The sequence below is a fragment of the Hyaena hyaena genome, unplaced genomic scaffold, assembly GCF_003009895.1.
Source record: "Hyaena hyaena isolate Hyena2069 unplaced genomic scaffold, ASM300989v1 scaffold_392, whole genome shotgun sequence".
NCBI lineage: Eukaryota > Metazoa > Chordata > Mammalia > Carnivora > Hyaenidae > Hyaena > Hyaena hyaena.
The window spans coordinates 448,618-466,373 of NW_024081017.1; the positions used below are offsets into that span (position 1 = coordinate 448,618).

Genomic DNA, 17,756 nt, shown 5'->3' on the forward strand with positions numbered 1-17,756 from the left:
ACTGACAGGTACATCTTGGTGACCCCCCGAGTCCTGCGGGTCGGCAGCCCTGAGAACATCCATGTACAGGCTCACTCGGACTCCAGGCAGCCCCTCACCGGGACCCTCGAGGTGAACCTCACCGTATGGGACTTCCCCAAGAAGAAGACAATGGTGGCTAAGAGCCAGCTCATTCTCTCACCGGAAAACCACTTTATGAATCAGGCATCCATGATGGTAGGTGACAGGCCAGAATGGGTGGCTGCAAACGGAGGCTCTGGGTCAGAAGCAAGGATGGAGAGGGGCAGACTCTAGAGGGACTCCCCACGAGGGACACTGGGGAATCAATGCAGGGTTTAGATACACTTACTGCTCCTCTCACGTCCTGTCCAGTTAGAAATCCAAAGTCCCCAGAGTCTGGGCTCCAAGAAGGGCGGGGATTAGCTCTGATGATGTCTCTGTGGGAATTAATAAAAGGCGCCCTCTGCTGGTGGCCTGGACTGGATTGCATCCCTCTCTTGGCTGAAGTCCTTGTGCAGTAGCAACGGGACCCATTCAATTATTTCTCCAAGATCTGGCCCAGGGCTTTCCTCCCAGGGTTGGAGACCTCAGCAGAGCCTGAGGAGTGTGGGCATCTCTCCCCAGATATCCGAGAGCCTGGTATACCCCCCACAAGGAGGACAGCAGTATGTCATCATCCGGGCAAGCTGGGCACCCACCTCGGGCTCTTCGTTCATGGAGAAGATAGTGCTGGTGGCTCCCCACGCTGGCTACATCTTCATCCAGACAGACAAGACTATCTACACCCCTGAGCACTTGGGTACGGCCCCCGGGGCACTTGGCCTAGGCAGATGCTGATCCCACTCCCTGTCTTCTGAGCAATGCCTGAGGTGTTCCACCTCCAAGATCTCCCTCTATCCAAAGTCCCCTGACTGCAAACGATCCGATGACTACCTCCCTTTCCGGACTCTGTCCAACACTCAGAGTTTTCCCTCTTCTTCCAGTTCAATACCGAGTGTTTGCTGTGGACCACAAGATGGACCCTGTGACCAGGACATTCACCCTGGACATCAAGGTGGCCTCTCCTCACGGGAAGGTGGATCCCATACACTGAGGTCATGTCATGTGCTGACAGCCTGGTGAACCACCCACCCCTTCTCCCCACAGAACCCAGAGGGGATCACCGTGATCACCCAGGATCTGCTGGCCAAGGAAGGTTTCTTCGTGAGCTCTTTTAACCTCCCAGAAATTGTCAGGTGCCCTGCTCGGAGCCCTATGGACGGAGGGATGGAGGTTCTCCTTCTCAGTCTCCATCTCTCCTAACTCTCTGTGTCACAGCCTTGGGACCTGGAGCATCGAAGCCAGCTACCAAAGTGCAGCCAAGCAGAAGTTCAAGGCGGCCTTTGATGTCAGGGAGTATGGTGAGCAGGATGTGATGGGCAGGGCGAGGTGGGACATGGAGGGAATGGGAACTGGATATGGAAAGGAAGTCTCATGGTGCAGCTACTGTGCGCTAGGGCCTAACCTGGATGCTGGTGAACGGGACCATGTGTTCCGGTACTGGGGATTGCCAGTGTCACTGAGGAAAGAGTGGACAAGACGGGGGCAAGGGGAAACAGCAAAGTACTGAGGGTGTCCACTGGTTTTACTCCACCCAGTGCTCCCATCATTTGAGGTCCAGCTGATGCCAAATAAGACTTTCTTCTACCTCAACAATGAGGCTCTGGGCGTGGACATCCAGGCCCGGTGAGTCCCCGTATCCCCAACCTGGCCAGAAGACCAGGAATACCAAGAAACTGAATGGGTACAGAAGCAGGGCACTTCTGTAGCACTTAAGGATGGTATTCTTTGCTACGCATGAGATATTCTTGGACAAATACATTGTTTCATGAGGTTGTGCAGACCATGTCTTCCACTTGTAGGTAGTAGAGACCATCCCTTAGGTCTCTGGGGTTGTACGGGCCATCTTGCCCACCTAATGGAATTGCACCATGTTTCATGGATTCATACCATCTCTGAAGGTCCACGAGATTGCACAGGCACACTCGTCACCTCCCAGGGTTGTGCGAATTGGCAGTGAAACCATCTAAGTGTCCAGAGGCCACCTCTGCCCCTCCCAAAGATTTACCACCATCACTGCAGCCTTATGCGGTCATACAGGCCATCTCTGCAACTACATGAGGTTGTGTGGGTGCTTCAGGGCCAGTGGGATGACCCTCCACCCCCCAGGTACATTTTCAATAAGCCAGTGGATGGACATGCTCTGGCCATCTTCGGGGTGAAGCTGGATTCCCGCCGGGTGCCCATCCAGAGCTCCCTGCAGAGAGTGGAGGTAACTGAGTCTTGACTTCTCTCTACCAACTTAGCCCTCCATCAACTCTTCTTTATTCCCCCCCCAAAAAAAAACCATCTCCTCTTTTCTCCCCTGCCCTGAGAGCAGATCTCTGAAGGTCTGGGCCATGTCTCCCTCCAGAAGGACACACTGATGTCCACATTCCAAGGCCCAGAAGAAGACTTCATTGGGGCCTCAATCTTTGTCAACGTCACCGTGTTCTCCTCAGGTGCCACCCTCTCCCCAAGCCGCTGGCTAAGGTCAGGACACCGTTCTTACCCAGCCTGGACATTCCACCCATGTGACCATGGGCTACCTCCCAGCCTCAGTTTCCTCACCAGAGAAATGCAAAAATGCCAGAAAGGCTGGAAAAAGCTGAGACTGTGCTTTGTCTTCCCCTGTCTTCACAAAGACGGGCCTCCCATACCAGCAGCCCTGCCACTCATCCGTAGACTCACAGCCACCCTGTCTTTCCAGGGGGTGAGATGGTCCAGGCCGAGACCTCCGGGGTGAAGATCGTCCGGAGCCCGTACAACATCAAGTTCACCAGGACACCTCAGTATTTCAAGCCGGGGATGCCCTTCCACTTTAGGGTCAGAGTCTGACTTTACTCCACCCAGGGACTCAGGGCCCCCTTTCCCTAACAGACCCCTCTCATGAGACAAAAACCCACACCAGACGCACCTGCTGCCCACAATTCATGTTTGAGAACGAATCCATCATGACTAAGGCTTTCTCAAGTCTCAACTCAGGTCCCCCCAAAGCACTGTGATGTCTCCATAGTTTCCTTGTGGGGGGGGTGGTTAGTGGTCACAGTCAGCCTAGAAGGTGGTGCTCAGGGGATTATATCAAGGCTACATTTGCACAGCAAGCATGCTATTTTTACATGCATTCGTTTTGGGTGATTTTTAGACATCTGATGGACATTAGGAAAACTAAAGACATCCTTTGATGCTAATCCTACTGAAGTTTTCCCCAAACCCTACACATCTCTCCATTCCAATTCTCTCCACCTTTACCCCCCAGCACACCAACACCCAGGGCCACCATGTGTGGTTGCACACCGCAAGACTTGAGGGGGTATCATCCACAAAGACTCTAATATGAATGGTGCCTCTGGTGTTGTTCAGTGCACAACTTGTACAGTTATGCAAGGCAGTCCTGTCCAAATCAGATTCCCAGTACTCCACCTCTTGTGCCAGGCCACCCCCAGGTCTGTCCTTCATCTCACCCCAGATTCCACCTCAGGTCTTCGTCTCAAATCCTGATGGGTCCCCTGCCTCCAGCGTCCTCGTCCGATGCCAAAACCATAAAGTGTACACCTCAGCCAGTGGAGTGGCCACTTTGACCATCAACACAGATGCAGATCTGGAGCAGCTCCCTATCCTGGTACCAGCCTAGTGGAGCAGGGATAGAGGGGCTGTGTTAGCTAGAAAGGCTGGGAATTTACTTGCCCATCACATTCCCAGGTAGAAACCGATGAGCCTCTCCAGCCAGAAGAGCAGGCTTCAGCCAGGATGACGGCATGGCCTTACTTGACTCAGGATGGGTCTGGGAACTTCCTGCACATTGAGGTAAAGACGTTGGGCACAGAGGTTGGCAGCAGCATCCAACTGAGCCTTAACACAAGACATCAGAATCCTGCAACCAAGAACCAGATCACTCACTTCACCATTCTGGTGAGTGGCTTGGACTAAAACCTAGGCCAAGGAATTCCTTCCTTGGAACCTCCCTGGATAGCTGGTTTGGAGGAATTGTGAACAGTAATATGAAAGCGGGGTCCATCTGGGGTAGCCTCAGACTAAGGGGCTGAAGCAAAGGGAACGTGGGTCTCCCTTGTGAGCTGGGACATCCAGCCTCAAGAAAAGGTTGACCTTATCTTTCTCATTCCTCCCTTGTCTCCAAGGTCCTGAGTAAGGGCCAGATTGTGTATGCCAAACATCAGCAAAGAAGTCATGGCAGTGTCTACACATCAACTATTATTGATGTGACTTCAGAGATGCTGCCCTCCTTCCGCATCCTGGCCTTCTATTTGCTGCCCATGGCAAAAGGTCAGGACCCCGAACTGGTGGCTGACTCCATATGGATAGATGTGAATGACAGATGCATGGGGACGGTGAGCCAAATTCCTTGTTGTGCATCATCATCATAAAGCATAGACAGACAGGGGTGCCTGGGGGGCTCAGTTGGTTAAGCGTCCAGCTTCGACTCGGGTCATGATCTCACTACTCGTGGGTCAAGCCCCGCATCGGGCTCTGTGCTGACAGCTCAGAGCCTGGAGCCTGCTTCAGATTCTGTGTCTCCTTCTCTCTCTGTCCCTCCCTTTATCATGCTCTGTCTCTCTCTTCTTCAAAAATAAGTAAACATTGAAAATTTTAAAAAAATAATAAAACATAGAGTCTGGAGGCGGGGGAGAGGAAGATGGGATGTGCCCTTAAAAGCTCAACCTAGGGGTGCCTGGGTGGCTCAGTCGGTTGAGCGTCTGACTTCAACTCAGGTCATGATCTCACGGTTCGTGTGTTCGAGCCCCGCGTTGGGCTCTGTGCTGATAGCGAGCTCAGAGCCTGGAGCCTGCTTCAGATTCTGTGTCTCCCTCTCTCTGACCCTCCCCTGCTCACGCTGTCTCTCTCTCTCTCACCCCCCCCCCGAAATTAAAAAAAAAAAAAAAAGCTCAACCTAGGTAGAGCATGTAGCCTATGCAAGTAAATGTATGGCATTGGGATTGGCCTGGTGAAGTTCCTGATGTTCCATCAGACCCGTAAAGAGCATAAACTTCAAATTAGACTTGGGGAAGCCCCTTGGTAGCATATGGACCCCTTTTCCTGACGTCTCTCTTTTTCCTGGCTCAGTTAAAGGTTGGCTTAAAGAATGAAGGACCCTTCCAGCCTCTGGAGCCCAACAGCCAGGTGGAAGTGAAGGTGACAGGTGATGCTGAGGCCACAGTGGGACTGGTGGCTGTGGACAAAGCTGTCTATGTCTTGAACAGTAAACACAGGCTTACACAGAAGAAGGTGAGAATGTGTGGACTTTGGGCCAAGAGGTTATCTGGAGGCTCTAACTGGGACCTCAGCTTCTTCAGCTGTAAAATGGGATGCATTGATGGTTGCAAGTATTCAAAGAGCTAGTGCACAGCATAGAGATTGAAAGGTAATAAGAGCTCAATAAATGTGAGATGGTATGAGAATTATATTTGAGCCAGCAATTACAGTGTACCATTGTTCCTTCCATGAAATCCAGGTTCTTCTCTTAAACCCCAGGTCTGGGATGTGGTGGAGGAACATGACATTGGCTGTACAGCAGGCAGTGGGAAAGACAGACTTGCTGTGTTCAAAGATGCTGGATTGGACCTGAAGATAAGCACGGGGATGGACACCCTGGCAAGCTCAGGTGTGGGAAGGGAGGTCGTGGGGAAGGGGTGGGCAGTGTTGTCTAAGAACATGAGATTTGTTGTCAGACAGACTAAACTCTAGGACCCACCCACTTACCATAAACCAGTTATATTTCCTCTTGGAGGCTCAATTTCTCCATCTATAAAATGGAGATAATAATAGAAATAATTCACTATGTGTTGGTTAAGACATAAGTTTGGCCATGTGTATCAGAGATACAAACTAGCAGTAGCTTAAACAAGGTAGAAGTTCATTTCTCACTCATTAACTGTTCTGAGGTCATTCTGGGACTCAAGCTCCTTCTAGCTTGTTGCCCTGCTACATTCTAAGACGGTACCTCATTAGGACCTCATGCCCGGCATGAGTATGAAGGGACATGGGAGGGGGAGATACTTTCTCATATCTCATTTCCTGGAACTCAGTCATGTAGCCCCACCTAGTTGCAAGGGAGGCTGGGAAATGTAGTCTTCATTCTGAGTGATATGTAACAGAGGGAGGTTTAGTTGCCATAGTTGGGGGTGGGGGTGGAGAGTGACGCTAGGGGCAACTGGGAGTGTCTTTTTTCAGCTATAAATGGTGACATCAATAATAGTTTCTGTTTACTACAAGCTTGACATTGTGCTAAGTACTTTTATATGCATGATCCCATTGACAGAATTACGATCATACCATTTTACATGGCTGGAGAAATTAATGCCTGGAGAGGTTAAGTGACTTGCTGAAGATTGCACAGCTTTTAAGTGGTGAATATTGAATATGAGGAGACTATGGGATTAAGTGCAATGATGCATAGAAAGCGCTGGGCATTCAGTAAGCACTCAATAAATATAAAGGATGTCGATAATGATCTTGACAATGGCCCCCTCATTCTTCTCTCTGACTCCCAGACTGGCACTGCCCTCAGAGCCCCATTGCCAGACGCCACCGCCGCTCCCTGAAGAGGCTGGAGACCAAGAGGAATGCAGGTCAGAGCTAAAGCTGGACATGCCCCTCTTGGCTCCTTAACCTACTGTATTCAGAAAACGAAACCCATTCTAGGTACTTCAAGTAGAGAGGGAAGGATTTCATGATGGGAGTTTGGTACTTCGAAAACTATAGATGGACTATAGCAGTGGAGGTTGAAAAGCTGTTTGCTGGGACCCAACATCACCTCACCACAGTCCTTGCAATGCATGAAATCTCTGGAAAACGACTGGCAATATCTCTCGCGATGCTGGTGGGTAGATAATGAAGTAGAGAATTGTGCCCGTAACAGAAGCACACATAGACTGGCACCCACCCATCAGCTACCATTGCTGTGGGGAAAATGGTCTCCGCTCCTCCCAGCTTCCAAATCTTACACAAGAGCATCTCAGTGGCAGAATCTAATCCCATCCAGAATCCTAGCAGCAAGAGAGTCTGCAAAATATAGCTTCTAGATGTCTAGGCTCTGTGGTACAAGAGGGAACATAGGCAGGGGCGGCTGGGTGGCTCAGTCGGTTGAGTGTCCAGCTTTGGTTAAGGTCATGATCTCAGAGTTTGTGAGTTCAAGCCCCACATCAGGCTCTGTGATGACAGCTCGGAGCCTGGAGCCTGCTTCGGATTCTGTGTCTCCCTCTCTCTCTGTTCCTTCCTCCCTTGTGTGCTCTCTGTCTCTCAATAAGAAATAAACATTAAAAAAAAAAAAAGAGGGTCAATAGGCAAAAAAAGAGATGGGTGCTGAGTGTCAGTGGATAATAGCTACCAAACCTGCTATCCCCAAGGCCAAGGTGTTGACCAGAACAAGAAGTTCTGAGGCTGCAGTTCAAGGAAGATGGGAGGCAGCACTGAGTGGTGTTGGAAGCATGGAACATATGAATATTAGATTTTTCTAATGTTAATGACTTTGTGGTTCTTTTTAAAAATTTTTAATGTTTTATTTATTTTTTGAGAGAGAGAACAAACACAAGCAGGGGAGGGGCAGAAAGAGAGGGGGATAGAGGATCTGAAGTGGGTTCTGCACCGACTGGCTGACAGTAGCAAGCCAAATGTGGGGCTTGAACTCACAAATCATGAGTTCATGACCTGAGCCAAAGTCAGACGCTCAACCTACTGAGCCGCCCAGAGCCGTATCAATTTTAAAAAATACGTGATGAAAATCAGAAATGTGAATTGGTGTCTCTAATACATAAACATGGCATTACCAACCCCTGTCAAGAAGAAGGAAGAGGAGGAGGGGAGGGGGATGAAGGAGAAGAGAAACATCAGCTACAGCAACATGGATTTTAGTCCCAGCTCTGCTGCTTGGGAGCTGTGTGACCTTGCACCAGTGAATTAACCTCTCTGTTGCTTAGCTCCCTCATCAGAACCCACCACATGGGTTCAATGTGAGGCTTCAGAGGGATGATACAGGCAAAGTGCTAGAACCAGCATCTGCCAGGGCTATGGCTAAATCGAGGCCAGATGTGCATGGCATTGAGGCGGATGGGTTCCAGCTTCCTCTGGTCCCGCTCAGCCCCTCCCCTGTCCCTCTAACTCTGGCCCGCAGTGAACAAGTTCAAGACAGAGCTGGAGCAAAAGTGCTGTGAGGCGGGGCTCCGGGAGAGCCCCGTGGGGCTGGCGTGTGAGGAGAGGACCCGGCACGTCCGCCATGGGCCAGCCTGCGTTGCTGCTTTCCTGAGCTGTTGCCACCTGTCTGAGACCCTGACACGGGAGGCCCGGGAGGAGCAGCTGCTTTTGGGGACATGTGAGGAGGTCATGGCAGGAGGCAGGGGTTGGGGCTTGCTCGAGGGGCATGAAGTGGGGATGGGGTGGGCTGTGAGGGGATGGGGTGGGGGGACCCCACTGGTGGGCCATGGGACAGACATGTAGGAGAGACACTGCCCCACATCCACTCCCTGCAGCCGATGAAGACGAGGACTTTGGTGACATCTTCATGGAGGACCAGCCTGTCCGGACCTTGTTCCCTGAGAGTTGGCTCTGGAAGAAGTTTACACTGCCGAAGAGTAAATCAGGGTAGGACCGCGGCCCCCACGCCAGCATCTGGTTACTGGCCCTTCCATGCACCAATGGGAGTCAGTCATAGCCAATGTCCCCAGTGGTGACACTGAGCCCTCAGTAAAGTCCCATGACAGGCACCTCCCTGTATGACGATACAAATCCCATGGTCCCTCCCAAAAGATAACCTTCTAGTGATGATGGTCTCCAGTGGGGCAACCCACTGACCCCTGGACAGTGACCCTCCCAATGCAGAGGCTCTGCCCAGGCAGCACAAACTCACTGATGTTCACTCCCTGACCTTTGCCACTTTCAGAAGCCTCTCCTCCTACAGCACCCTTGTCACTGTGCCAGATTCCATCACCACGTGGCAGTTTGTGGCTGTCAGTCTCAAGGCCGGACAAGGTGACCCCACAAGCCCGGTGCTGAGGGGATGGGAGGACGGTGGCCCCGCTCAGCCCAGGACAGCTGGCCTCTGAGTAATGCCAACATATGCCCTTGGCTGTAGGTCTCTGCATCTCAGATCCCTTCGAGCTGACAGTTATGAAATCCTTCTTTGTGGATCTCAAGTTGCCCTCCTCCATGGTCAGGAATGAGCAGATCCAGATCCAAGCTGTGCTGTACAATTTCAGGAGCCGTCAGGTCAAGGTGAAGCCTGTGCCCTGCTCTGCCCACAAACCATCTGTCAGTGTGTTTTATAAAAGGGGTGGAGTGTGTCCATTATTCGAAGGGGCCATCAAGGTAGTGGCCCTTCTGAAAAGCTTCTGAGGTATTTTTCTCATAGAAAACACACAGTGATCCCAGCAAATGGCTGCTATCATTGCTTTTCATTTAGATGGGAGGAAATTGAGGCACAAAGAGGTTAAGGGGCTTTCCTGAGGTCACACAGTGCGTGAGTGTCAGGCAAGGGCTATGCTCTGCACCACGATGCTGTGCTGTCACCTACTCAGGATTTTCAGGGTGGGGCAGGGAGGGAACTGTGACCAGCGTCCTGGGCCTCCCCAAGCATCAGGACACCCTGACTGCCCACCTCCGCCCTAGGTCCGCGTGGAGTTCCCCTACAAGGAGGCACTGTGCAGTGCGTCAAAGCCAGAGGCCCCATCCCGCCAGGTGGTGACCGTGCCCCCCACCTCTTCCAAGACGGTGCCCTTTGTGCTTCTCCCACTTGAGACTGGCAAAGTGGACGTGGAGGTCAGGGTTGTGGGCTATGGGGTCGAGGACCACGTGAAGAGGACACTTCTGGTCAAGGTAATGGGTGCTCCCATCCCTCCTTACTGGTGCAGACAGTGGGGCTTCCCCTGGGCCCAGGCTATGATCACAGGTCAGACAGGTGGGCGCTGGACCAATAGTCAGGCCCCTCAGGGGCGCCTGGTGGTCAGTCGGTTGAGCGCCTGACTGCGGCTCAGGACATGCTCTCACAGTTTGTGAGTTCAAGCCCCGCGTCGGGCTCTGTGCTGACAGCTCAGGGCCTGGAGCTGCTTCGGATTCTGTGTCTCCCTCTCTCTCTGCCCCTCCCCCACTTGCACTCTGTCTCTCTCTCTTAAAAACAAATAAACACTAAAAATGTTATTAAAAAATAATCAGGCCTCTCAGATCGGAGTGAGGCACAAAAGGATGGATTTGAAAATTCAGTCACAGAGCCCCCACTTTGGGACTTTGTTGTCAGACTTGGGTTCAAGCTTTGTCTCTGCCGTGTGACGTTGGACAACTGACTCAACTTTTCTGAGCCTTCGTTTCCTCATTTGCAAGATGGGGATAATCATCACACACATGAAGAACCAGAGAGCTGGGAAAATTATATTTCACGTAAAAATTATTTATGTTTATATTTCACAACTGGGTGGCTCAGGTGGTTAAGCATCCGACTTCAAATCAGGTCATAATCTCATCATTCATGGGTTCAAGCCCTGTGTTGGACTCTGTGCTGACAGCTGGGAGCCAGGAGCCTGTTTCAGATTCTGTATCTCCCTCTCTCTCTCTGTCCTTCCCTGATTCCTACTCTGTCTCTCAAAAATAAATAAACTTAAAAAAAAAAAGATTAGGAACTCATTGAGCCATCAGAACAACCATATGAGGTAGGAACCTTTTATGAATGAGAAAACTCAGGCACAGAGGAGTTAGTAATTTGCCTAAAGCCACACAGCTGGGACACAGAAGGGTTGGGATTTGAACCCAGGTATTTAGGATCCAGAGTCTGTGCTCTTCATAGCTAACCAATGTCTCTTCCTACTGTCACTGTGATTGTCATTATTATTCTCGTTGCTGTTGTTTTTAACTTGCTTCATCATTGTATCTCACAGGCAGGAGGGCAGATACAGCAAATATCCCATAGCATCTTCCTGAACCCCCAAGGTTTGTGGGGGGGAGCATGGGATCCTGGGGACATGCCAGGAAGGAGGGAGGGGCTGAAATGAGGGGGTCCGGCCAGGTGGGCAGTCCAATCTCCTCCCGGCTCTGCACACCCTGACCTTCCCAGCCCCAGAATCTGCTTGTCACAAAAGGTTGTGTCTGTTCAACCCAGGTCAGACCCAGACGGAAGTGGTGCCAAGACAGGACTTTTTGAACAAGGTGCCCAATACAGAGGCAGAAGTGTTTGTCAGTGTCCAAGGTGCTTAGGACAGAGATGCCTCCTGGGGGAGAGGGTGGAGGACCATGGAGCTGGGTCCTCCCAGGCCCACCCAGACACAGGGAGAGGAGGGGCTGGGGTGCCCGTGTGGGGTCATCAGGGAGCCATGGGGGCTTAGGTCATTCCTGAGATGATTTTGTCCACCTGATAGGGGACATCCTTGGTGAGACAATCCTGGGCACCCTGACACCTAGAGAAACACAGCGGCTGCTGAGGGTCCCGACCGGTTGCCCTGAGCAGACGCTGAGCTCCTTGGCACCTGTGATCATCCTGACCCGCTTTTTGGATGCCACTGGCCAGTGGGGCAAGGTTGGAGTGGAACTCAGGGACCAGGTGGTAAAGAACATCATCATTGGTGAGAGGGGGGTCCCTCCTGGGACCACAATGAGAGTGGGACTCTCTGGGAGGGTGGCTGGGGTGCCTCCAGGGTTGGGGGCAGTCCCCTGGGACTCTCCCAGGCAAGAACATTCACACTCTGACTCACCTCCCAGATTATATCCCAGTACCAAGTCCCTCAGGTGCCCCCCAGACAATGACCCCCTACAATACTCCTTCATCTGGACCCCTTTTCCAGGCTATAGTCTGACAATAGACACCCTGTTTACCCCAAAGCAGCAGCCTCCAGATTATACCCAGCCACTGTCTTAGGTTACATTCAATCAGCACCATGCCTTGGGTTACACCCCTAGGGAACCCCCAAGCAGAAAACTCTGGAATAATCCCAGGTGGTGGCCTTCCCGTTACACCTTCCCAGGTTATGTCCAAATGTCCCAGGTAACAATCAGTCATGCACATGCCTGTTTATGCCCAGACAGAGACCCTCAGGTTAGTTTGGGCACTGACCCCTCTTCCCAGCTACGCTCAGAAGCCACTTCTCCATCCAGGTGCTCTCAACAATTACCCTCAGGTAACACCCAGACATTGTCACCTGCAAAGATACACCCAAACCATAAGCCCCTAAGCAACCTTCAGGTAATACTCAAGTAGCAGCATTCTCAATGCACCCAAGAGATACCCCTCCAAGATTATACCCAAGAGTAGACTCCCCTAAGCCACAAAGACACAGTGACACCCCTAGTTTAGGGCCAAGAAACAGCCTCCAAGGAAAGTCCCAGGTAGTGGCCCCCAGGCTACCCCTTTCCCTGGGTTTCACCTTCCACAATCCCTCTGAGCAATTCCTAGTCAAACCTTTCCCCAGAGGCCCCCGATGGGGCGATTTCCCAGGTTCCTCCCAGGAAACACAACACACTGGCTCCCACGGTCACACCTGGGCCCTGCAGCCACCTCCTGATACACCTAGACCAGTCCCCTCATACGGTCACATCCAGATGTGATGCACCCCCAAGTCACACCCATACCTTGGCCCCCAGATTGTGTCTGATAACTGACTCCCCTTCACAGCCACACCCAAGTACCTAATCTCCCTGAAAGTCCTCCTCCACCTGTGTCTCCAGGTTACACCCGGATGCTGACCCACCGGAGTGCAGACGGCACGTACCACACCAGGAAGGGAAACCCGGGAAGCACCTGGTAAGGACGAGGACGTTGGTGTTTCCAGCACCGTCCTGAATGAAGCTCAGGAACCAGCCTGCGCCGTGATGACCCCAGGAGCACCCGTGCAGCAGGGTCTCGGGGCAGGCAGCCTTCTGGCCAGAGCTATTGCTACTTGGGTATTCCCTGAAGGTTACCTGGGAGTCGACGGTGTGGGGGTAACTCTGGGGGTGATGGTGATGGGTGTTCCTTGAAGGTTATTGTTGAGAGCACCTGATTAGACAGTCAGTGTCTGAATGTCGGAGCGAGTTTTAGTGTCCGTGCTGCAGACCTGGGGAGCAGCAAAGGAAGGCTCAGTGTGGAGCAGCGGGGTCCATTGTGCAGACCCCCCCTTAGTGTAGATGCCCCCGTCCTAGAATCCCCTTGGCCACTATCCCCAGTCATCGCCCGCCCTGTCTCCCCCACTGACAGGCTCACGAGCTATGTGTTCCGTGTCTTTGCCCTGACCTACTCGACCATGACAACCAGCATTGTGGACCTGCCCTCTCTCTGTGCCACTGCCAACTGGATCATCACCCAAAGGCAGGCGGAAGATGGGCACTTTCTGGAGAAGGGCCCCGTCATCATGGCATCAATGCAGGTGCCCACTGCCCCCCTGCCTGGGCTGCTCGAACAAAACCCAGGGCTCTGGGCACTGACAGGCAAATCTCAGGCCCCTGACCTGCTGACAGGTAAAACGAGAACAGGAAAAGGCGAGGGCCCGGCACCCAGCTTCATGTCCCTCTGCTCTGGACCACCCTGCCCTCTGTTACAATGTCAAAGAGGCTGGGCATATCCGGGACGTCATCTCTCTCACCCCCACTTGGAAAAGGCTCCGGTTCTTGGCTCTCTTCCCCCTGGGCTTGAGTCTTCTCAGCCCCCCAACCAACACACCCATCCCTACCATGTGTTCCTCCACATCAGCTTCCAGAAGTAGCTTTCAAACAGTCTGGGACATCTCTTTCCCGGTCAGACACCTTCCGTGGCTCCCAGGTGTCTGTGACAGCATCTATCTGTTATATCCCTCTCTCCTGTATCTCCTACCAAGCCTCACCCCTCACTACTCCCTGATCTCAGGTCCTCTTGTTTGTAAGGCCCTCTCTGCATGGAATCGCCACACTTCATCCCTTTTTCTTTTTCTTTTTGCCCGGCCACATTATGTTTCCTCTTTTTTTTTTAATTTTTTTAATGTTTTATTTATTTCTAGGAGAGAGAGAGAGACAGCGTGAGCAGGGGAGGGTCAGAGAGAGAGGGAGTCACAGACTGAAACAGGCTCCAGGCTCTGAGCTGGCAGTCAGCACAGAGCCCGACACGGGGCTCGAACCCACGAACCGTGAGATCATGACCTAAGCAAAAGTCGGACGCTTAACCGACTAAGCCACCCAGGCGCCCCTATGTTTCCTCTTTAGATTTAGCTCAGACCCACCTCCTCCAGGAGTCTCCCTTGAATACCAGCCCTGTCTCTGTTATTGTACCTATGACAGTAGGGATGTCATTCACTCATTCAACAGATATTTATCCAGCAACTGCTGCGTACCATGCTTTGTACTAGACAGAGGGGAGAAGTGGCAGTAAACAAGACCTTAACAGCCAGCTGGTGTGTGGGAGGAAGATGGATGTTCACCAAATAATTATAACCAGCCATTGTTTAAATCACAATTGTGCTAAGTTCCATGGGAAAGAAATACCAGGGGAACTTGCAAAAGGAAGTGACAGCAAAGCAGCAAGCTGAAGAAGGAAAAAAGTTGGTGGGAGAAGAATGGGAAAGAGGGCTCCAGGCAAAAGGAGCAGCATGTGCAAAGGCCCTGAGGCTCTGGCATGTTTGAGTAAAAGGAAGAGATGAGAGCCCAAAGTGGGGAAGGGGATCGTTTTTCCTGAGGCCTGAGAAGGAGGAGAGATGCCATGTCCTAAAATCCAAAGGGCCCTGGGGGTCTCAGGATTTGAAATAGTCTGTTCAGGATTTGCTTTCTCTGCTCTGTGAGTCCTTCCAGGGAGGTAAGCAGGTCTGGTTTATCATAGCCAGGAAATGTTTGTTGAATAAAACTCTGAGTGAATGCAGGAACTCAGCAAGGACAGATTGTGTCCCCAGAGGAAAGGGGGGAGTTAGGGAGTTGGGAGGCCTGTGTGCAAAGGAGCCAGATGCTGTACAGGAAGGTGATACAGAGAACAGATACGCAGGTTTCACAGGCTCACAGATCAGAGTTTCTTTCCACCAGCAAACTTTTATTAGACACCTGCAGTGTGCTGGGCACTGTTTTAAGCACTGAGGACCCAGGGCAAACAAAATAGACAAAAATCCCCACTCTCGTGGTATGGCCACTCCAGTGGAGGAAGGACGGGCAATAAGCATGATAGACACCTAAATGATGTGTCTTGTTAGAAGTGATATGGGGAAAGATACAGGGAAAGGGGAATCAAGGTGATGGGGGAGGATAATTTTGGAAGGCTTCGTGAAAAGATGATATTTGTACAGACCTGAGGAGGTGAGGAAGTGAGGGAGCAAGTCATGTAGACAGGGAACAGTGTTACAAGCAGAGAGAACAGCACGTGCAAGGTCCTGAGACTGAACGTGCCCAATATGTTTGAGGAATAGTGAGGAGTCCCCTGTGGCTGAACAGAGTGAGCAACAGGAGAAAAGGAGGAGGCGGAGGTGAGGGAGGGGATGGAACAGAATGTACAGGGCCTTTTGGGCTTCATGGAGGACTTGGGCTTTTCCTTCAAGTGAGATGGGAGCCATGGAAGGTTCCAAACTGAGAAGGGACACAACCTGATTCAAGCGTTCACAGGCTTCTTTGGCCACTGCAGGAAGAAGAGACTGTGGGGTGGGAATTAATTTTCTGGGACTCTTCTAAAAAGTACCACAAACTGGATGGCTCAAAACAACAGAAATGTATTTATTTTGTCACAGTTCTGAAGGCTAGAAATCCCAGATCGAGGCATTAGCAGGTCCATGCTCTTTCTGAAGGCTCTAGGGGAGAATCCTCCCTTGTCTCTTCTAGCTTGATGGCTTCTGGAAGTCCTTAGAACTCCTTGACTAGTAGCTGCAACCCTCCAAGTTCTGTCCCCATCTTCGTTTGCCCACCTTCCTTCTGTGTGTTTATATATAAGTACACTCATCACTGGATAGAGCCCACTCTAAGTAGTATGACCTCTTCTTAATTTAACTAATTACATCTGCAAAGACTCCATTTCCAAGTAAGATCATCTTCTGAGGTTCTGAGTGGACAAGAATTTTTTTCGTGGGAGGGAGGGACATTATTCAACCCGGTACAGATGCTGAAGTTAGCGCTAGCAGACTAAAGAGGAGCTTGAACCTTAAGTCAGTCATTTACCAGTAATGGGGAGACCACCTCTCTGACTGTCACTTTCCTCATCAGGAACATAGAGCTGCTGAAAGAGTGCTCAGAGATAGTGTAGAGTTTAGCACATCACCCTCCGTGGCTGTTGGCTTTGGTTAGTTATGCAGACCCCCCACACACAGATCTCAGGGTGGTTCCTCCTCTTCCTCTCTCTTCATCCTGTTTTCAGCATCCTCCAGTCCAGAGCCGAGCACCTGGGAGCTTGTCAAGGTCATGCACGAGAGGTTGGGGAAAGTCTCCCCAAGACACTGGGGGATCATGGGTAATCTTGCATCCACAGGGTGGTTACCAAGGCTCTGAAGCAGACACATCCCTCACAGCTCTTGTCCTGATTGCCCTACATGAGGGGAAGGAATTGTGCAGCCAGAAGATACAGGTAAGACCCAAAGGGGAGGTCAGGCTCTTCAGAGCCCTCTATACCCTCTGGCCGCAGGAAGTTCCCCACCCTCATATCCCTCGCAGTGCATTCCTCTCTTCTAACTCCCAGACCCCTTTCCTCCAAGCTTCCCCACTTAGTTTCCTCTCTCTGACTTTCTAGAATTTGACTGCCAGCATGGAGCGAGCCCGTAGCTTCCTGGAGAAACGCCTTCCCAAAATTCAGACAACGTTTGCCGTAGCCATAGTCTCTTATGCCCTGGCCCTCACTGAGAGCCCCCGAGCCAATGATCGACTGGACAGCTTTGCCAGCCATAGTGAGTGTGGGCCACTACTTAACCAACTGCTTGTTAACCACAGTCATGGGGGACAGGGGGTGGGGGATTGTGTGATTTGCAATCCAGCAATGTGTGATGCATCACTTAGCGTTTACTGAGCATCTATGGTGTGCCAACTCTTGAGCTCAGACGCCAAGAAACCAAGGTAAACAAGATTAATATAGTCCTTGCTCTCAAAGATCCCACCATCCCTGGGGAAAAGCAAACAGAAGCCAAACACATCAATAGAGGACTACAAATTGATACAAGTAGTGAGATGATAGCATGAAAGATGGGTGGGAGATGGTGAGAGGAGAGGGGAATGGATTGGAGAACTAGGAAGGGCTCTGTGAAAAGGGGACTCTTCAGTTGGAATAAAAGACGAGAAGGCCCGCCTGTGTGAACGGTAAGCACATTCCAAGCTAATAGAATGGCATGTGCAAATACCCTGCACTGGGGAAGTGTTTGACATGGTCAAGGTCTGCATCTCATCCGCAAGGGCCCTTATCCCATCCACTCCATTACTCGAGTCAAGAGGAATGGAGTTAGAAAAATTTGCTAGCACGGAACTGATGGAACTCGGAAGAGCTTCAATTAACCTTAATTTCCACATCTCTAAATAATTAGAGTCCCCGTCTCTTAGAGTGTTCTGAAAATACAATGTCCATATGCCCCTTCAAAGAGTTTCGCGTAAAGAAAACATTTGGGCCAGATGACACAGGAGAGGACAGGTTTAGGTAGATGGGCCCGGTTCTGGGGGACAAAGTGGCCATCCATCTCCCAGATAAAACCCACTGGCCAGTGGACCACCTGGACAAGAACTCCCTGTACACCATTGAGGCCACGGCCTATGCGTTGATGCAGAAGCTAGAGTTACGTCGCTACAAAGAGACG

At 51.4% G+C, this 17,756-nt stretch overlaps 1 long non-coding RNA gene across 1 annotated transcript; it reads left to right on the forward strand.

Annotated features, from left to right (window-relative positions):
- Window positions 1–10,963: 10,963 nt before the first annotated feature.
- On the forward strand, window positions 10,964–11,475 carry LOC120244425. The gene is made up of 3 exons (XR_005531546.1): window positions 10,964–11,007; window positions 11,177–11,263; window positions 11,433–11,475. It is a non-coding gene; the product is annotated as an uncharacterized LOC120244425 (long non-coding RNA).
- Window positions 11,476–17,756: the final 6,281 nt, after the last annotated feature.